This window comes from Phoca vitulina, unplaced genomic scaffold, assembly GCF_004348235.1.
Source record: "Phoca vitulina isolate PV1807 unplaced genomic scaffold, GSC_HSeal_1.0 scaffold27, whole genome shotgun sequence".
Classification (NCBI taxonomy): domain Eukaryota; kingdom Metazoa; phylum Chordata; class Mammalia; order Carnivora; family Phocidae; genus Phoca; species Phoca vitulina.
Window position 1 is genome coordinate 173,487 of NW_022589730.1, and position 21,629 is coordinate 195,115.

The 21,629-nt window shown below is 45.7% G+C and overlaps 1 non-coding gene across 1 annotated transcript; it reads right to left on the reverse strand.

Annotated features, from left to right (window-relative positions):
- Positions 1-1,452: 1,452 nt before the first annotated feature.
- Positions 1,453-1,556, reverse strand: LOC116643869. The gene has a single exon (XR_004301651.1). It is a non-coding gene; the product is annotated as a U6 spliceosomal RNA (small nuclear RNA).
- Between the last annotated feature and the right edge of the window lie 20,073 nt (positions 1,557-21,629).

The following is a 21,629-nucleotide window of genomic DNA, read 5'->3' on the forward strand; positions in this document are numbered from 1 at the left end:
GCTCACTAACATCCAGGAACCCAGGCAGCACTGTGCATCTTCTGTCATGGACCCTGTGCTGTGCGGTAAGAGCTTGTGGCTTGTGAGCTTGTCACTGCCATGTGCCAACTCTGTATACTAGAGAGCGAGCAGGTGAAGGCTTAGCACACCCCTTGAGAGACCCTGTCCTTGCCACAGAACCCAGGGAGAGCCTCTTCTCAAAATGATGGACCCACAGATTTAGAGTAAGTTATTGATGCCAGTGCATTTCCCACAATTGAAGAGGACTCAATTGTAAAACAAAAAAATATACTGACAAGTGTGTTAACTTGAATATTTTCCACTATTATCATTTGCCTTTTGGTCTGAAGTCTCATAATTGATTATAACCATAACTATGGGTAAAGAGAAAATGCCGAGTTTTATAGATACTGTCTTAATATGGGAAAGCCCCAGCTTCACTCATGTATTAAAATGATGGCATTGACATATTGGCCTTACTTAACAGATAAATCATCCTCAGTTATATAGTGACTGGTAGAGCTCTAAGGAACTTGCTAGAATGACATAGTACATAGGAGAGGGAACACAGGCTTTGGGGTCATGCAAAACTCAGTCTTAATATGGGTTTTTACATATGAGCTGCGTGTCCTCGGGCCACCTTGGAACTCCACTGTAGATCATCACATTTACAAATTGGGGATAATATTATCTCTGGATTTGTATGAAAATGGAATGAGATATCATGTGTAAGTAGCTGAGCATAGTGTCTGAAATATAGCTAGCATTTAATTAATGTCTCCCTCTCACCTGCAGATAGGTACCAACTAAGTGCTGCTATAAGCCTTCTTTGCAGAGAATGGTAACATAAAGACAAGTTGTAATTGTTCATTATTGATTGGAAATGGAAAAAGGGTCCCAATAATTTACTTTATTACTTTACAATAGAGAAGGGGAAAGGGAGAGACTTTAACACCTAGCAATATATCATGGCAATGTTTAATTATGGTTAAAAATATAAGATAAATAATAATTTTGAGTGGAAATGATTAGTTGGAAGACAGAAGATGAGCTATGGATTACTAAGTTTTTCTTTGAGGTGAAACTCACATAACATACAGTTAGTCATTTTAAAGTGTATAGTCTAGTACCATTTAGTACATTCCATCACTTCTCTCATTTCCAAACATTTTCATCACCCCAGGAAAACATCCTGCAGCTGTTAAGTCATCACTCCTCATTCGCACTCCCCCAGCCCTGACCACTAATCTTTCTTTCTATGGGTTTGCCAATTCTGGACAGTTCATATAAAAGGAATCATACAGTATATGATTTTTTGTATCTGGCTTCTTATACTTAGCATAATGTTTTTGAGGATCATCCAAATTACATCTATCATAATTCATTCCTTTTAATTACTGAATAATATTCCATTGTATATATAAGCCATATTTTTATTTTTTACTTATTTTTTAAAATGTGGAATGCTTCACGATTTTGCATGTCATCCTTACAAAGGGGCCATGCTAATCTCTCTATCATTCCAATTTTAGTATATGTGCTGTAGAAATGAGCACTAAACCACATTTTTAAAAGTCCATTCATTCGTTGATGAACATTTGAGCTGTTTCAATATTTTGGCTATTATGAATAATGTTGTTTTAAACATTCATGTACAAGTTTCTGTGAGGATATATGTTTTCATATTGTTTGGATGTGTATGTGGGAGGGAAATCGCTGAATCATATGGTAATTATGTATTTACCTTCTTGAGGAACCACCAAACTACTTTCCATAGCAGCTGCACAATTTTACAGCAATATATGAAAGCTCTGATTTATTCACATATTGGCCAGTGCTTGTTATTTTTCATTGCAATAATAATAATAGCACATAGAAATATTCAAAATGTCCAGTACCAGTTTTCAATGAAAACTTACAAAGTATACAAAGAAACAAGAACATATGATACACCCAGAGAGGAAAAAATGAAATTGGCAGTAAACATCTCTGAGAAAACCAAGGCACTGGATTTACTACACAAAGACTTTAATTGTCTTCAGCTCAGGAAGCTGAAGGAAACCATGAACAAGGAACTAAGGGCATTCAGAAGAATGATGTGTGAACAGTAGGGAATATCAATAAAGGGATAGAAGTTATAAAAGGAACCATAGAGAAATTCTGGATCTGAAAATAAAGTAGCTCAAATTAAAAATTTGCTAGAGAAGTCCAGCAGCAGATTTGTTCAGATCCTTCTGAAAGTCAGCATACTTGACTATAGGGCAATTGAAATTACCCAGTCAGAGGAACAGAAAGAAAAAAGAATGAAGAAAAATGAACACAGTCTAAAGAACTTACAAGACATTAACAAGGTACTAAAATGCACATTGTGGACATCCCAAAAAACAGAGAGAGATAGGGAGCAGAAAATATTTGAAGAAATAATGGCCAAAAACGTCCCAGATGTGATGAAATACATGAATCTATACATCCAAGAAGTTCAGTGAACTCCAAGCAGGATAAACTGAGAGACATACAATGGAACATGTTACAAACTATCAAAAGACAGAATCTTGAAAGCAGCATGAGAGAAACAAATTATAACATACAAGTGCTCTTCCATAAGACTAACAGCCTCATCAGAAACCATGGAAGCCAGAAGGCAGTGGGATAACATATTTAAACAATGTCAACTAAGAACTTTATATCCAGCAAAATTATCCTTCAAGAATGAAAGAGAAATTAACATTCTTAAATAAACAAAAACTAAGTGAATTCATCACTAGTAGACCTATCCTACAAGGGAATGCTAAAGGGAATTCAGGGTGAAACAAAAGGAACCTAGGATGGTAACACAAAGCCATACAAAGAAATAAAGATCTCTCGTAAACATACAAATAAGTATAAAAGCTAGTATACTTGTATTGTTGGGTTATAACTTCTCCTTTTGTTTCCTATATAACTTAGAAGCCACAGCATAAAACAATAACTATATATCTATGTTAATGGGCACACAACATATAAAGATGTAATTAGTGCCAACAACAGCATAAAAAGGGGGACATGATGCTTGATAGGAGCAGAGTTGGTGTATGCTATTGAAGCTAAGTCTGTTTCTATTCAATCTAGAGTCACATAAATTTAGGATTTAACTCTAATCCCCATTTTCACTAAGAAAATGACAAAAAAATTATAGAAAAATAAATGAAATAAAAATCAATCAAATATAAAAGGAGGCAGTATTGAATTTAAAAACACACACACACATACACACAAATAAAAAATTAAAAAACACAAAAAATAGGGGCACCTGGGTGGCTCAGTTGGTTAAGCATATGACTTCAGCTCAGGTCATGATCTCAGGGTCCTGGGATGGGGCCCCATGTCGGCCTCTGTGCTCAGCAGGGAGTCTGCTTCTCCCTCTCCCTCTGCTCCTTCCCCCACTCATGCTCCCTCTCCCTCTCTCAAATAAATAAATCAAATATTTTAAAAAATAGTAACTATAGAAAATAGCAAATTGACAGAACTAAATCCTTCATTATCTGTAATCACTTTAAATGTAAATGGATTAAACTCACCAATTAAAACGCAGATATGGCAGAATGGATTTAAAAATATGATCAGGGGTGCCTGGGTGGCTCAGTTGGTTAAGCATCTGCCTTCGGCTCAGGCCATGATCTCCAGGTCCTGGGATCGAGTCCCACATCGGGCTTCCTGCTCAGCAGGGAGTCTTCTCTCTCTCTCTCCCTCTGCCCTCCCCACTGCTTGTTCTCTCTCTCTCTCAAATAAATAAAATCTTTTTAAAAATAAATAAAAATTAAAAACATAAAAACACGATTCAACTATATGCTGCTTATAAGAAACTCAATTTAGACCCACAGACAAATAAGTTGAAAGTGGAATGATAGGAAAAGATATTCCATTCAAATAGATACTGAAAGAGCTGATGTGGCTATACTAATACTAGACAAAGTAGACTTAAGTTAAAAATTGTTACAAGAGGGATGCCTAGGTGGCTCAGTCAGTTAAGCGTCTGCCTTCGGCTCAGGTCATGATCCCAGGGTCCTGGGATTGAGCCCCGTGTCAGGCTCCCTGACCCTAGGTAAAGGGTCAGCAGGGAGTCTGCTTCTCCCTCTCCCTCCACTCCTCCCTCCTGCTCGCTCTCTCTTTCTCTCTCTCTCTCTCTCAAAAAAATAAATAAAATCTTTAAAAAAAAAAATAGGGATGCTTGTGTGGCTCAGTCAGTTAAGTATCTGCCTTTGGGTCAGGTCATGATCCCAGGGTCCTGGGATCGAGTCCCGAGTCAGCTCCTTACTCAGCAGGGAACCTGCTTCTCACTCTGCCTGCTGCTTCCCCTGCTTGTGCACCCACGCTTGCTTGCTCTCTCTATCTCAGATAAATAAATAAAATCTTTTAAAAAAATTGTTACAAGAAAGAAAAAATGGCATTACATATTGATAAAAGGGTCAATTCATCAAGAAGATATAATAGTTATAAACACGTATGCACTAAACAGGTGGAACCCAAAAACATACATAAACAGTGATAGAATTGGAGGAAAAATAGCTCTACATTAACAGCTGAAGACTTCAATATTCCACTTCAATAATGGATAGAACATCTAGACAAAAGATCAACAAGGAAACAGAATTTGAACAGCATTAAAAATCAATTAAAACAGGCATATAAAGAACACTCCATTCACCAACAGCAAAATACACATTCTGAAGTGTATGTGGATCATTAAATTTTAAATCAACAATGAATGTCTGCTCTTTTGATCAATTGGCTATTGGTAAGAAAAAAAAACAGAATTACTTATTTGGGTCTTTGGAGCCACGTGCAGTACTTATTTCTAATACTTCCAATGTGCTCTGAAGACTCAGCACCCAGTACAGTGTCAAGCACAAATAAGCATTTCCTTGGGTCCTTGGGTCTACAGTTTCTTGATGTGCATGAAACGCATGTAGAATGATTGTTAAGTAAAAAATTGTATTTGAACTAAAATTACAATGCTGTTTTCCCACTTGCCAACTTTCCAGGGTTGGTATACTTCTCACATCAGGGATGGGAAAAGTCAGTCTTTGACAAGTCCACTGTCTCTACTGATACCAGCATATTAAAGAGGCTCAATGTGATAATAGTAAGGAAGCTAAATTACTTTCCCATTGCTCATATTTTCCACAAGAGCAAATGCTGATTTTGATATGACTATCTGTAGTCAAAGTCTACATTATTAGAAAGTAGGTCACAGGAGGAAAGCAGATTAGCAGATTTAAAATGGACAAAATAGAAGCTCTGCTATTCCTTTATTTTCTTTTTATCACCTTTGCAGTCAACACTGTTTATTAGTTTCCAATAAACTGTGAAATATATTTTAGATACTTCATATCTGAATCTTTTACCCAAATAATAAAGTAACATTACAAAAAAAATCCACCACTTTGCTGATTTATTCCTTTTTATAATTGAGAGTTTATCTTGTTAAGCATTCCAATCCACAAATACTGAGTACCAATAGCCCTTGTCTTTGAGAAGGAAGTCAGTGGGAAGGATAGTCAAAAGAATCCATATTGATAATACACAATGATAATGTGCTGATAAATGTTTATACTGCATCTTCTGGGAGAAGGGAGGTGTAGGAAAACTTTTCCTGGAAAAGATGAGGCCTGACTTGAATCTTGAAAAGAAATGGAGTTTTAGACCATCAGAACAGGAGGATAAAAGCCTTCTAGGTAAAGGGTTAGCATGTACAAAGATGGGGGGAGGCATGCTGCTTATCTATAACCACACACAGGCACACACATACACACACTATCATCATGGTGTCAATTCTCTAGATTTTTTAGTTCACCTGCATCTCAAGAAAACTTTAATTTTTTTTCCTTTTCATGTGTGTAGAAAAGCTTTACCACCTTTTGTTGGTTATACCTCAAATGAGCATCTTCTCCAGAATTCCTGGTACCGAAGGCAAAGCACTAACTAGGCTTGACTCTGGAATGCTGGATCAGGGATGCCCACCTCAGGACCACTGTCAGGCTGGGCAAGAGAGGCATCAAATTGGACATGCCCAGCAGCATTCCATTATCAAGTAGAAAATGGTTTATATGAGTTCTTCAAGGATACTAGTGTTCCTTTCATTAATATATTTCTCCATACTTTGGTAAAAAGAATGTCTCAGTGCCCTCTTAGCAAAACCAAGTGAGAAAATGCATGAGGAATCTCACTCCATTCCATTATTATCATAAATCTATTCCATCAGAAGCCTAGAGATTCCTTCCTCTACATTAAATCAAGGAAGTTATGGATCTCAAATTCATTTAATGTGGCCACCAATTACTCCAGCTATTAATCAACCAACAAAGCAAAGTGTAGGAGTCACAATCAACTGCTCATGCTAACAATGAATCCCAAATATTTGCTAAGTACATCTGTATCAGTAAATTCATCTCAATCCAACACTGTTCTCCTCCTTTTATAATGTCAATAAAATCACTTTCAAATATTTTACTCAGGATTCTTCTGATAACAACTACAAAAAAATCTTTGTATATGCCTCTTTACCCAGTTCAGACTTTATTCATCTCCCATGGTGTGCAGGTAATGGGTCTGGAGGCAGCAAACGTTGGTGGGGTGGGCCTTGAGAATAGCATTCTCTTGCAAGCTAACTGCTTCAGTGAGAACATTACAAAGCCTTCAACAAGGGAGGCTGCCTTCAGGTGGGGGAAGAGCACTGGATTCTAACGAAGAGAGAGGTGCAGTGAAACTGGAAGGTAGGGTTCTCATATTCATCAGAATCCTCTCAAAGATCCACATTCCAATTCTTAGCGCTCCACTCTTCCCCAGTGTCCTACCTTTTGGTAAACTGCCTGGAGAGGCTGCGGTGTCAACTTGTGTTGTTCTTCAACAACTTAAAAGATAAGATTTGGGTCAAACACAAACAGGTGGGATCCTTTACAGCTTGGGGTCCAGCCCACTTGCTTTTGACTATAAGTCAGAACAGCTTATGAAAGTATAATCAACTTGGTGTCCTTAGGACTCTGTGCACAGGAAATCCCTGCCTAGCCTATAGAGCCCCTTTACCCATTAGCACTTGCAAGGCTCTGTCTCCCCAGGGTACCCTCAGGGTCCCTTTCAACAACCCCTAGCTTTTGTTACTCTGAGAGAGTTTCTTGATCTGAGCTCTCCTTTCTGGGTCCTTCACCTCATTTATGTCCTCATTACTATTTTCTGTCTCTACTGTACCTGAGAGTCATCGGAGGCAACCCTGAAGTTCCCTCACCCTTGAGTAGGATCCTCATGGGGCTTCTCTTAGAGGTGTGTAATGAGTTTCTCTCAGAAGCTCAGAGAAATTACCTTTTTAATGTTGTCAATTGATGTTTTATTTGATTTGGTTTGTTTGATTTCAAAAGCCAGAATAAAGGTCTGACCTTTTTAGGAAGTGAGATAGTAAACAAATTAGAAATAGGGGGAGAATTATGCTTCCTTTTAAAAGGAATTACAGAGCCGGGGGCGCCTGGGTGGCTCAGTCTGTAAGCGACTGCCTTCGGCTCGGGTCGTGATCTCAGGGTCCTGGGATCGAGCCCCCCATCGGGCCCCTGCTCTGCGGGAAGCCTGCTTCTCCCTCTCCTCCCCCTGCTTGTGTTCCCTCTCTCTCTGTGTCTCGATCTGTCAAATAAATAAATAAAATCTTTTCAAAAAAAATAAAAGGAATTACAGAGCCATTCAGAGAAAAGAGGGAGGAGACAGGTTCCAAAATTGTCCGGTGTTTCAGTAAAACAGCAGTGATGGCTCAGACGGGAGGAGCGAAGCACCACGTGGGACATTCATAGCTTAGAGATGTAGAGCAAGTTGTTCACACCTGCATCACAAATGACAGCAAAACTAAGCTGGAACATGTGATGTGATGTTCTTTAAAAAGCATAGAGCAGACTCAAGGTTAAGAGAAGAAGCGAATTTAGAGAAGTAGAGTGCAGTCACTCTTCTTCCTTGTAGCCTAACTTCGATGGGTTTGTTTTGCTTATGAATAGAAAGTTAAAACATGCTGTTATCTAAAGAAGCTTTTTATCAGTGAGGTATTGAGTGCTCATCTTTCTTGGGCCACCCCAAGCAGCAGCTCAGAGAGCAGCACCCTTTCTAGTTCCCCAGAGGGATTAGGCAGCTCAGTAGTTGTCATGCCTGCAAACTTCACAGCCTTTGCTAATAATGGCTCCCTTCTGAGCACCCACCATCTGCCACACCAGGCCAACCCCAGGGCTTGAGGCATCCTGACCCTGCTGAGGTTGAGCAGGCCATGCTCTGCCTTCTTGTTTCAGCTCATACTGTAAATGTGTTCTTTCCATGGTCCATTCAGTGCCACATTTCTTGTTGTTGTTACTGAATTTTTGTGCCTTTTCTTGGTGTTTTCAGTGTTTAAAAAATCTCCAAGTATACTGCTGAAGTCTATGTTAGTGTTCCTATGTGCAAGAAGGTGGTACCTTAGGGAGAAAATGTATGTGTTAGATGGGCTTCATTCAGGATGAGTTAGAGCACTGTTGGCTGTGAGCTCAATGTTAATGAATTAGCAATATATATTACATAGGGTGTCTTTAAACAAAAACACCCATAAAACAAAGTTTTGTATTGACTGGTTGCTGAAAATGGTGTGACCAAGGCTTGCAGGAACCTAATGCTGTATTTCCTGAGGAGCAGTGGTTCATATTCACTAATTCAGTATTGACAGCAGCTTTATAGCACATAAGTACCATGAATTACAAGAATCAATTGTTTCTGTCTCCATTTCACTCCACAGAGAAGCAAAATGATGCCTTACCCCTTTGGCAGGAGAGAAAACAGCAAGCCAGCGTCCAACTGCAGGGCAAGCTGGAGTTAACAGAAGCACAGAGCCTCGGACTGGTTTCACCTCATTTTCACATCTAGTCTTTCCTCCAGTGATTTCCTTCTGCATAGGCCTTCCAAAGTTCAGTCTCATGAGCAGTTTTAACCAGATTCATGTGCCTTAACAGAAAAATAGCAAAACAGTTGGAATTGCTGGCCTCCTAGTGGTATTCTTAAGGTTTTTTTAGAAGAGGGATACAAATATTTTTAGGAGAAGAAAATCATCATTTAAAAATTGGTTTAGAGACTCTTAATCATAGGAAACAAACTGAGGGTTGCTGGAGGGGAGGTGGGTGGGGGATGGGATAACTGGTTGAAGGACATGAAGGAGGACACGCGATGGAATGAGCACTGGGTATTATATGCAACTGATGAATCACCGAACTCTACCCCTGAAACTAATAATACACTATATGTTAATTAATTTAATTTAAATAAAAAATTAAAATTAAAAAATTAAAAAATTAAAATTGGCTCATACTTGGGGGCGCCTGGGTGGCTCAGTCAGTTAAGCGTCTACCTTCAGCTCGGGTCATGATCTCGGGGTCCTGGGATCAAACCCCACATCAGGCTCCCTGCTCAGCAGGGAGTCTGCTCCTCCCTCTGCCCACCGCCCCCCCAACCCTGCTCATGCTTTCTCTCTCTCTCAAATAAATAAAATCTTTTAAAAAATTGGTTTATATTCAATATATGTCTGATTCCCAAAATAAAAAACACACATTTGTCATATAGTGTAGAGAAGGTAAAAAGAATTAATATTTAATTCTCAAAATTCAATCTCAGAGATACTGCCTCATTTTACAGACGGGGACAGTACGGGGACTGGTGCCGACAGTACCTAAATCCACAGCGCGACAGCGCGCGCAGACGGGCCATCCGCCTCCAGGCTCACGGTCTTCCCGTTCTTCCACACCATCACCCTCACCGCTGGCCCTCAGCACCACGGCGGACTGTAGGTAGGACTCCTGACGGACGGTGCAAACGGGAGGGAACTGAAGGAGCAGTTCACCACCCAAAACCCCAGTGTCGACAAGTTCACACTAAACTCTTCTCAATCTCGTTTTTTGTCATCTTCTTCCTCCATATCTAATTTTTCCTCATTTTCTGGGTTTTGTACAAGTTCACAGCCACCACTAAATGACATTGGGACTTTGTCACCAAACCCTTTCTCCTTATTCTTCCTCCTCCAAGATTCTCTCTTCTCTTCCTGCCTACATCATGATGCAGCCTTTCAAAATTACCCACTCTGATTTCAATAGCTTTAACTTCCTGGACACTCCACCTCCCTGTTCTGCCTTTTTCGCCACTTTCCTTTTCCTTCTATAAAGTGCTGGCTCTAAGCAGCTGAAATGGGGGTGATTTCTGTCCATTTACATATGACACACCTTGAGTTTGTTTTAAAAAACACAAGAAAACTGATTTCTGAATTATTTAGGGGGAAGTTTATGATTTCATTTAAAAATAAAATATAGGTGAGTTTCGCTTTGAGAATTCAGACTCTGAACCTCAGCTCAGTGTGTGGTTTCCACATGACACATTCCCAGATGCATCCGCGTCCACCTCTGCTCTGCAGCACACACATCGGACGGAGAGGACAATGAACTTCAGGAACCTTGGAAATTAGTCATTTACAAAAATGCAAAGTATACATTTTGTATAGAAAACTGTATAATACCTAATTCAGAATTTGTCCTTTATTATAATTGCCATGTTCTAATAAATTTTACTCCTTTTCCTATAAAAGCAGAATGCTCGCCATACTTCAAACAGGCACCAAGCTTAAAACTTAGCCTTTTTTTAAAAGATTTTTTATTTATTTGACAGAGAGAGAGCACAAACAGGGGGAGTGGCAGAGGGAGGGGAAGAAGTAGGCTCCCCTCTGAGCAGGGAGCCCGATGCAGGGCTCCACCCCAGACCCCAGGATCATGACCTGAGCCAAAGGCAGACATTTAACTGACTGAGCCACCCAGGCGCCCCAAAACTTAGCCTTTAAGATAAAAACAATTTCCCCATATCTGTCTCCAACATTACATATTTCACACACAAGCTTGTTTGCACTATTTATTTATTTATTTATTTATTTATTTAGAGAGCATGAGCAGGGGAGGAGCAGACTCTGCATAAGTGTGGACCTGGCATGGGGCTGGATCTCACAACCCTGGACTCGTGACCTGAGCCGAAATCAAGAGTCGAGTGCTTAACTGACTGAGCCACCCAGGAGCCCCTACAAGGCAATATAATTGTATATGGAAGTCTGTTCATTTCTTTTTTATTTCCGTGATTTTATCCTAGTCTTCTCTTTGGGCTTTACTGTCCTTTATCTGACTCCAAATTACAAGATTAGAAGTGAAAATCTATTCTGGCCTTGTCCTGGTATGCAGCTAATGGTCAAAATAACAAATATGAACAGACACTGTCCAGCCTTGTAAGGTTTGGGTTTGTAGCACGATTCTTAGCCACTCGGGAACACAGGTGCACACCCACTGGCAGCTCATGCTGGGTGAGGAGCAGGCCATCCCTCGAGGGTGTGGCTGGGAGGAGCAGACGACAGTTAAGAATCATTGCCAGCCCGTTTGATGTCATATGATAAGGTCGCTGAAAGGACAGACTGTACCAGATCAAAATCATGTACTATAGAAAAGACCTGGGGCTTTCTTTCTCTCTACCACGAAGCAAACAATAACCATGCATACAGCGTCAACTTAAAAAATGTGAGCGCCTTGCTCTGTTGTGAGAGCTGACTTTGTCCTGGACATGAACTCTGTCCACTCAGAAGATGCAGAGCAGTTCTACAAGGGTGGAGTGGGAAGAAGCTCGATATGGAGTGGGTAGGAGGACGCACCTCCCTGCCTCTTGTCAGACATTCTCTTCTCGCTGCACTTGGCGCACTTGGGACACCCACACTCCATTTATTTGTCCCATCCCCCCAACTCCACCCTGTATCCCGTGAGTCACAATAAGGCTGAGTCTCCTGGAGGTGCCTACTATCACAGACCTGTCCTGTTTCCAAGGGAAATGTGGAGAGAGCCAGGCCTTTCTATCTAGCAGCAGAGGGTGGACAGAGCACACGCAATGCTCAGCCAGGGAGGAATGCCGTGGCCTCCGTGCTAACGAGGATCCTTGCACGTTCACCCAACATACTCTATCTCCTCTGATGACATAAACTCGGGGGCAGGGAAGAGGGTGGAGGAGATCTACCTTGTTCCTTGGGGTGTAAGGAGCAGCATACGTCCTGTGAAGAACAGAGGACTTTGACATAAGCCCAAGAGGGTCCCACATCCACCTCTAGGATTGCTTTTGCTGTCTGTAACCCTCATTTCCCTGGCAGGTGGACTCTACTCCAGGCCTTGCTCTGAGTTTTCACTGGGCCAGGGAGGTTGGACGGAGATCGGGGTGGGGGGTGCCCCCCATGGCCTAGGCTTCACCTCGGGCAAAAGTGTATCTCTGTGAAAGCCATCATTCCAATGCTAAAAGCCACTTACAGGTGAGCCACTAAAGGGAATCCTTGATGTACATTAACCAGAAATAAGGAAAAAAATGCAATCCATGCCACGTGCAACCAAGCAAGTATGTAAGGCTGAGAAACCACTGCATCAGGAAAACCTCACCTCATGAACAAAAGAGAAAATCTGGGTCATCAAGAAAAATTGCTGAAAATCTATGAAAAGCCAAATGTTCCAGTTTTTTCTAAGAGACCTATTCCAAATATAGATTGGAACATCTCAAAAGTAATGGTTTGTGTCAAAAGACATGCATTCTGGGGCGCCTGACTGGCTCAGTCAGTAGAGCACGCAACTCTTATGATCTCAGGGTTGTGAGTTCAAGCCCCGTGCTGGACACGGAGCCTACTTAAAAAACAGAAAAGACGTGCATTTTATTTTTTGAGACAACAAACAATAAAATGACACATGCCCAAGTATGACCAATTCAGCCATACGGACATTCCTATTACAAAGTTTTCATCGGTGAAGACCGGTCCAGGGTCCCACGATCACTAGGTATGCAGGGCTAAATCTAAGCTGCAGTTGTGGAATGCCCATCAGAAAGGAGGTGGGCAGCCATGTGTAGGAAGCACTAGAGCCCACGTCTGATCACCGGAGGGAAAGGGCAGTAAATGCCTTCCCTGTGCATGGAGCCGACCTGATGCCAAGTGAGTCCAGGACTGACGGGACAAAATGGCGCGTGGCTCCCAGGGAACAGAAGTCATGTTGCACTGACTACGTTACTGGAAGACAGCCGTCATGGCACCCTGGTGGGTACAGTGAGTCTGCAGATACCCTCCCCAGCATTCAGACACAAAACTTACAAACATGCTCATTCATCCCCGCCTAATGATTTTAATGAACAAATTTCATTCAGAAATCCCAGAACTCAATCCTTACATAATTCTCCTATTCTAACAATATTCTAAGCAACTCTCCAAATTTGGGGACTACTTAAAAATAAAGAACACTGTCTATCCAAAATCTCCGCATACTTCTTTGCCAACATATATCATCCTCTAGTGTTCGGAGGATTACATAAGCTCCCGTTTTCACTTCCAACCCATCTTGAAGGAAAGACAGGTAGGAGCAGCGCGCTTCCTGCTGAGAGCAGCAACTGATATGTGGTCCTGCATCTCCTCACCTGACCAGACGGGGGCTGGGGGGCGGGGCAGACCTCAGACTAGATGCTGCACGCACAGCAAAAGGAGGGCAGGTGGGGACAACATGCAGATCACTAGCACGACCAAAGGAGACACATCCCAAGAAAACATCAGCCATAAGTAATAGTGTGTAACACAAATGTCTGGTTTCCATCTGCCTCTGGCCTGCTTCCCCAGATGCCAGATATCAAAACCGCAAACCCTCAATTGCATGATATATTTCCAGAGGTTTCAGGCCAAACTTCTTACTTTTTCATTTAAATTGACGACTTAGGCGGTGCCTGGGTGGCTCAGTCAGTTAAGCACCTGACTCTTGGTTTCAGCTCAGGTCGTAATCTTAGGATCTTGAGATCAAGCCCTCCACGCTCAGCATGGAGTCTGCTGGAGATTCTCTCTCTCCCTCTGCCCCTCCCCCCACTTGCATGCTCTCTAAAATAAATCTTTAAAAAATTTTAAAAATAAATTTAAGACTTAGGAAGTTCACAGTATCATAATACAAAGTTTTAGTCTTGTGACATTTTACCATCTTCAGAATTATCCTTTTGAAGTATTTAAAGTTATATATTTGGGGGCGCCTGGGTGGCTCAGTCGTTAAGCATCTGCCTTTGGCTCAGGTCATGATCCCAGGGTCCTGGAATCGAGCCCCGCATCGGGCTCCCTGCTCGGCGGGAAGCCTGCTTCTCCCTCTCCCTCTCCCCCTGCTTGTGTTCCCTCTCTCTCACTGTCTCTTTCTCTCTGTCAAATAAATAAAATCTTTAAAAAAAAATAAAGTTATATATTCGACCCCACAATAGTGGGGCTGGCTCACTGTAATGCCAATGGAGAACATTACACATTTGTGGTAAGAAATTCACATACTCCACTCTCCAGAACCCGCGCAGTGTTAGCTGTCGCCCCACACAGATGTCCGGAGCCACAGAAACAATTTGCTCAGGGTTAGCTGCCTTGCCAGCCAATTTCTGACTGAACACAAAACAGGAGCCCTTTAAGAGGAAAACATAATTTCAAAGCATGGAATTTCTTTTGAGGTTTTGACAGTTTTTCTATGAGCCCAAAATCAGGAAAAAATGTTTATTCCAGGTTACCTAATATACCACCACATTTCTTAATACTCCTGATAATTTTTTTAAAAATTCATCTGCTCATTTACACAGCAGTATTTTGCTCACTTCTAATTAGAAAACCAAGAGAAGCAGAAACTTTTCTGATCACACACATATTTTTGGAGGACGCACTTGGAACTCCCCACTACCCTCCAGCTGTAATTCCATGTTGTTTTTATGAAACTATCCATTTTCTTTTATTGATTGAACTACACCCAAGCAAAAACTAAAACACTGTTCTCGTTACATTTTTCTGAAGTCAGACCAAACTGCTACAGGGTGAAGAGTCGACGCACGTGGGCATCTGCCCTGAAGAGCAGTCAATGAAATTTACAGGGAGCCACTCTACCTGTGATTCAAGTTCTTGAGAACAAATAATGGGCAGGATTCAGTGACTGGCCCTTCATCCACCTTTAGAAAGAAAAAGAGAAGGAGACAGACCCAGGATCACGGCACACCTGACCCAGGCTTCTGAGGATGGAGATGCTTCACCAGAATGCCTTCGTGTGTGCGGCCTCCCTGCCTCACAGATTTCTCATTCCATCGACATTCTGCTTCACAACTTGAGAGCAGAGTATTTCTCATTTAAGAAAAACATGCCATTTGATAGAAAAAGCTCTCACGGGAATTTTCTGTACTGGGTCCATCAGCCCAAAGGACATAAGCAAGTCCATACTAGGCCCCCACAGAATTCAGCCCTGGCTGGATATTAGCTCTTACTAATACTAGTTTTAGATTTGACTCTTAGTTTTTTTATTATTATTTTATTTTTTTAGAGAAAGAGACTGTGCAAGTGGTGGGGGGGGCAGAGAAAGAGGGAGAGAGAATCCCAAGCAGACTCCACACCCAGCACAGAGCCCTACACGGGGCTGGATCCCAGGACCCTGAGATCAGGACCTGGGCCTCTTCAGGGCAGATGCCCACGTGCCATTAGTGACTCCAGCAGACTGGCAAGCTGCCTCCCATAAGGACAACCCACATGCATCCCACTCACCACCTCAGTGTGGGAGAACACATCACCAACAAAGGTGCTTTCATACATTTTATTTTTTATTTAAAATCAATTAATATATAGTGTATTATTATTTTCAGGGGTAGAGTTCACTGATTCATCACTTACATACAACACCCAGTGCTCGTTACATCACATGCCCTCCTTACTGCCCATCCCCCAGTTACCCCATCCCCCCACCCCGCTCCCCTCCAGCAACCCTCAGCTTGTTTCCTAGAGGTAAGAGGTTTGTCTTATGGTTTGTCTCCCTCTCTGATCTCATCTTATTTTATTTTTCCCTCCCTTCCCCTATGTTCATCTGTTTTGATTCTTAAATTCCACATATGAGTGAGATCATATATTTGTCTTTCTCTGACCTGCACACATTTTCATTGTTACCTGTCCAACAGGAAAAAAATCATTCTGTTCCCTTTTCTTTAACTATGTCACCTCCTGAAGCATTTGCTAGTTAGACCAGGCCCACCCTGGCACCCAAGAGGCCCTTGAGCTGCCTGTCCTAAGCAGGCATCACCCGGGGCTGCCGAGGGGGCTCGTTCCAGCCAGCATGGGCAGGTCCAAGGGTAGGGCCACCCCCACAGGCTCCAGGGAGCCTCTGACCAGGACAAGGGCACGGGGAGGCAGAAAGTCGGTCCACGAAGACAGTGACCACTTTGGAACTGGGGGAAGGGTCAGGTTGGTGAAAGGAGGACACATCCACCTGTTGTTTCCATGGTGACCACAGAGTGCAAACATGGACTCCTCAACTTCAGCATCCCCGCAACCACACTAAGGATGGGATTGTCGTGTCCTGGCTGATGATCATGAGAAGTGATAACATGGTGGATTTTTTTGAATGGCATGTTCTGATAGGAGGAAAACATTTTAAATATTTGAGTTTTAGTTAAATGAATACGTATTTAATTTAAAAACAACAATGCCCAAGACCATCCCTCAAATGGAACTCTTTTACATGATAAAAACAATACTTGATTGAAAAATTCAGACAATCTATGAGGCCATACAGTAGAACTCGACTCCTCTCTTCCCCACCCCTGTCCACAATCTCATCCTGCAGAAACATCCCCCTCAGGGCTTCCCGCATCTCCCTCCAGACCTTCATGTCTCAAAGGGAAACAGCTCGCACTCCAGGAGCTTATCTGAGCCAGCCCCTCCCCTTCGGCTGTCCTGTCACCCCCGCCCCCACTCACAGATGAGCAGTCTGTCACCCAGCTCTCACTGGTCAGTAGGAGCTGACCAACTCTCCACCAGAGGCCGACATATCTCACTCTGCAGCAGAAGGAAACATACAAGCCATGTGTTTGCATTATAGGAAATCTAGGTTTCTCATTCCCAGATCCTAGGGTATACAACAGCAAAATGGATTTCAAATAAACAATAAAAGAGAAGTAAAAAGAAACTATCTCCCATCATAAGGGGATTATGTAAAAAAATAGTCTTTAAAATGTTGACTTTCAGAACTTTGGCCAGAGCAAAAGCCACACAGATCTTGTTGGTTTCCATAGTTACCAAGCTCGAAGGTGCCACTGCAAGAGAGGGGCTGCCTGACGCAGTGGGTCCCACCTCTGGCCGCAGGGTCCTGCGTGGTCCCCTCGTGGTCCTCACCCCTCCAGTCTGGCCCTGGCTGCCCTTTCCACCCAGCACCTGCCACTCTGACAGGTGCGGCTGCATAGTGCAGAGCTCCAGGCCCATCCTTCCACCTGCCGAACACCCTTCCCACACTCCAAAATCTGCAGACTTCAGGACTCAGGGCTGGCAGCCTTGTCAGAGGGGGCTGGGCTGACCCTTCCTGCATTTCTGTGGCCCTCGTGTGCACAGGGTCATGACTGACCCCCGGACTGGGCTTCCGGGGGCAGGAGCACACCTTCGTCTTGCAGCCAGTCCTTCCTGTCCAGCCCCACAGGGGAGCGCCCACCATTGCCCAGTGTTTGGTGCTCACACTTCTCCACCTTCTCCAGGTTCCAAGTAGTGGAGGATCATCATAGAAAACAGAAACACAAAAGAAGGGGCACCTGGGTGTCTCAGTCGGCGAAGTGTTTGCCTTCGGCTCAGGTCGTGATCCTGGAGTCCTGGGATCGAGCCCCACATCGGGCTCCCTGCTCAGTGAGGAGCCTGCTTCTCCCTCTCCCTCTGCTCCCCCTGCTTGTGTGCTCTCTGACAAATAAATAAATAAAATATTTTTTTAAAAAAAGAACTCAGCCTTCCTCCTAACGCTGCCGAATCTGGTTTGTATGCAGTTTGTGCGCGAGCGTTCTGCACACGACCAGAGCCTTCTCTCACTCCTAACTCCCTGCACGAGCACAGGGTTCGCTGCTGCCTACACCTTCATGCACCAACCCTTAGGATTCCAGCTCAGGGCCCTACGTGGCCTCACTCCTCCCAAGTCATGCTCATAACGTTCATCCCAGGTCCCTGTCTCTGACAGCCGTTGTCTGAACTTCGGCTAATTCTTGGTCGCTGCAGACATTTGTGCATTCATTAAGCTGACCCACGAGCCTGCTCCCCTGCTCTCCTGGCATAAGGGGCACAAGAACCCTTCTGCCTTTTGTCTCATGGGCCCTCACCATGTGTGCTGCATTTTACAATCCACTTCTATAACCGAAGAGATTCACACGCACCCGCACTACAGAAGGCACGAACTCGGCAGCCTTGGCCACGCGGGGGCCACCGGCTCAGTGTCCTTCGGAGCTGACGGAGGCCCTGGGTCAAGGACAAGCTGAACGAGAGGAACTGAGCACATTCAACGTTCACAAGCCTGCAGAGCTCAAGGTTTGGGAACACGAAGGACTGCAAACAAACATGACCTTTTCCAAGTCACGGAGGACAGCTGGCCAGGAGGTCACCTGCAGCTGGGCCTCTAAAGTGTCCAGGTACAAGAACGAAGCTCACACGTGATCGTCAGGTACTGCGGTGATTTGGGATGGGACCAGGGAGGGGTAGGACGAGGCCGGGTGGGCTAGGGTAACCCAATAATCAATCACAGAGTCCTCTGAAAACACAGCCACGGGGGCTCCTGGGGGGCTGTCAGGTAAGGGTCCAGCTCTTGACTTCGGCTCAGGTCATGATCTCAGGGCTGTGAGATGGAGCTCCACACTGAGCATGGAGTCTGCTTGAGATTCTCTCCCCACCTCTCTCCCTCACTCATACAACAATCAGGCATAAAGCAGAAACATCGTGAGCACACATGCCCATGGTTCTCTGCGAGCAAACAGACTCAGCCCAGGGCCTCAGGGCAGCGCCCTCAGTCCTCCAGGACATCCCCTTCAGTGTAGTCCACTCTCCAGTAACTTTCTGTACTAAGTCCCACACTTTAAATGCTTCACTGAAGATTTAAATCATCTTAAAAGTATCACTTATTAGAAGCATCATCCTGGGTAAAGGCCAAACATAAAATATCACTCCCTCAACCACTGCAATGAACCAGCCCCAAATCAGGATGCCCCGGAGAGGGCTCCTGACAACCACAACTCCAGTCTGAGGCTTGCTTTCTGCCGTGCTGCTCAGGAGCGGGTACGTCATGGACGTGGTGCCCCTGCTGCCAGGGCTACAGGCGACGGGGGTTCACGGCGTCCGATGGCTGCTCGGACAGCGTGAACATAGGCAAACGGGGACACCGGTCGGTCAGTCCTCCCACCGCCTGGGGCCCTCCGCGCTCCCTGTGCACGCTCACACCCTCTGCATTCTGTCGGGGATCCAGCTCTACCTGCCAATATATCCAGAATCCAGCTGCTTACCACCTACACATCCCGGCCAAGCTCCCGCCAGTCATCCGGCTTCTGCACTTCCGACCGATTTTCCACAGAGCAACCACACTGCCACGCTAACCCCCCACCAGAAAGCCACCGGTCCCGCCGCTAGGGTCAGCATCCTGGCCACACAACAAGACCCTCTCCCCCACCACCTCTGCCTCACTGTACCACAGCTCCCCGGTGATCCCACCTCAGGGCCTCTGTGGTCAGACTCCCCTGCCTGGGACATCCCCACACAGGCCTTCACCGCAAGTGGCCCCGGAGCCCACCCCCCTCCCGTGCCCACCACGACCATCTGAAATGGCAGCCGGCCCTCGATCTCATCTTGCTCTTCTCCAGGTCACGGTCCCCATGGATCAGCTCCACCGAGTCTGCTTCCTCTATGGAGCGAGCACCCCGAGGGCAGGCATGAGCACTCAGGTGGGAGTTGCGCCTGAGCTCACCACTAGAGGGCGGGGGACCCCTCTCCCATGGGGACCCCTGCGCTGCAGCCCCACAGGGGCGGGCACCCCCTGCCAGCTACCTGCCCGGACGGCCACTGCTCCTCGGGACTGCTCTCCCTCCCGGGGAGAACACGCCACCCACGTCTGCCGTACAAAAGAGGAAGAAAAACCCCACCTAGTAGTCAGGGAGCTGGGTGGCCACAGGAGGGCTGGGGAGGGGCACACACCCGACCCAGAAGTGGAGGTCCCAGTGTCAGCGCAACATGGGCCGGCCAGACGCAGCAAGAAACAGCTCGGGGACGATGAGTTCCCCGAGCCCCCAGCCCCGCCCGGGGCTTGCACCCCTGCAACCCTGGCATGACCCACCTGGCTCCACCCCAGCCTCTGGGCCTGGCGCTCCAGGCCCAGGACCCCTGAAGCTGGGTGTTTATGGGTATTTTTGGAGGAGCAGACCCAGACTCCCAAGGCATTCCCAAGGGGCCTTGACCAAAGACGCCTGGCTCTGGCAGGCGCCATGGTCGGGAACCCTGGGGTGGGGCCTCCTGCTCCCACATCCCCAGGTCAGGACAGGGGGCTCAACTCTCCCTCCAAAGTTCAAACAATCCCTTTCCTCCTCCTTTACACTATGAACCCCGCCTGACCCCAGCCCAGAGCCTCAGCTTCTGGACGGGGCTGGTCACCGGAGACCGGCCAGAGTGAAGCCTGGAGCCTGCAGCCTCCCCCCCACCCTCCAGGCCTCGGGGAGCTTCCACATCCTGGCAGGTGGCCCACCCCAACTCCACGGGGACAGCAGCTCCTACGCTCGGGACCCTGTGCACCGCACCCTGTGTGGCTCTTCGCCTGGCTGTTCATCTGCGTCTGTCATGCTCTTCATTACGTAATAAGCCGCTAAAGGTAGTGCGGGAGCAGCTCTAGCAAAGGATGGAACCCCAGGAGCGGGCTGTGGGAACCCCGAGTCTCAGCTGGTTGGTCACCCGTGGGGGTGCCAAGCCCGCACCCCCCACGCGTGACTGAGGGTCAGTCTGTGGGTCTGCACTAATTCCAGCAGTCAAGGTCAGATCTGAAGCCAACTGCCAGACTCCCAGTGGGTCAGACAGTTGCAGGGTTGGTTGGTGGGGGAAAATCCCAGACAGTTGTTGTCAGAAGAGCTGTGAGTGGAGGCAAAGGTGGCTTTCTCTTTAAGTGCTGGACGCCACAACTCTGCCCTCAGTCACTGCCGCCCCGAGGCCCACACTGAGCTGGTCTGGTCTCTCCTTCTCCCTCAGCTCAGGCTACCACCCAGCTACATGCCCCCCTCCGAGTCCCCCATCAGGCCGGACGCTTGCATCCACCCAACACGACCTGCCGCACCCACGGCCCGAGCAGACCGCATCACCTGCACTGCCCAGCAGGCTGCTGACCCTGCTTCCAGCCTAAGCCCCCCGACTCAGAACACGGAGCCTCAGCTACCACCCGCAGGGACCCCTGCGCCTCCCGTGCCTCCCCTGGTCCTGGGAGGACAGATGCCTGGGGGGTCCCTCCTTGGCCTCCCCCATCTCAGCAAAGGGCCCCTCTGCCCTCCAGGCTCAGGAAACCTGCTCTGTCATCTCTTCCCTCGTGCTCAGCACCTGCCCGGCCACAAGTCCGGCTTCAAAGTCCATCCTGCATCTGCCCGCAGCAAAACTGAGGACACGAGAAACCCCAGACTACGCTGTCCAACCAGGCAGCTTACCTGTGATGTTCAAGTTTCAATTACTTAAACAGGATAAAACTGAAAATTCAGTTCTTCAGGCACACTGGCCACAGTCCAAGTGCTCAGGACGGCTAGAGGCTGCCTGGCTGGAC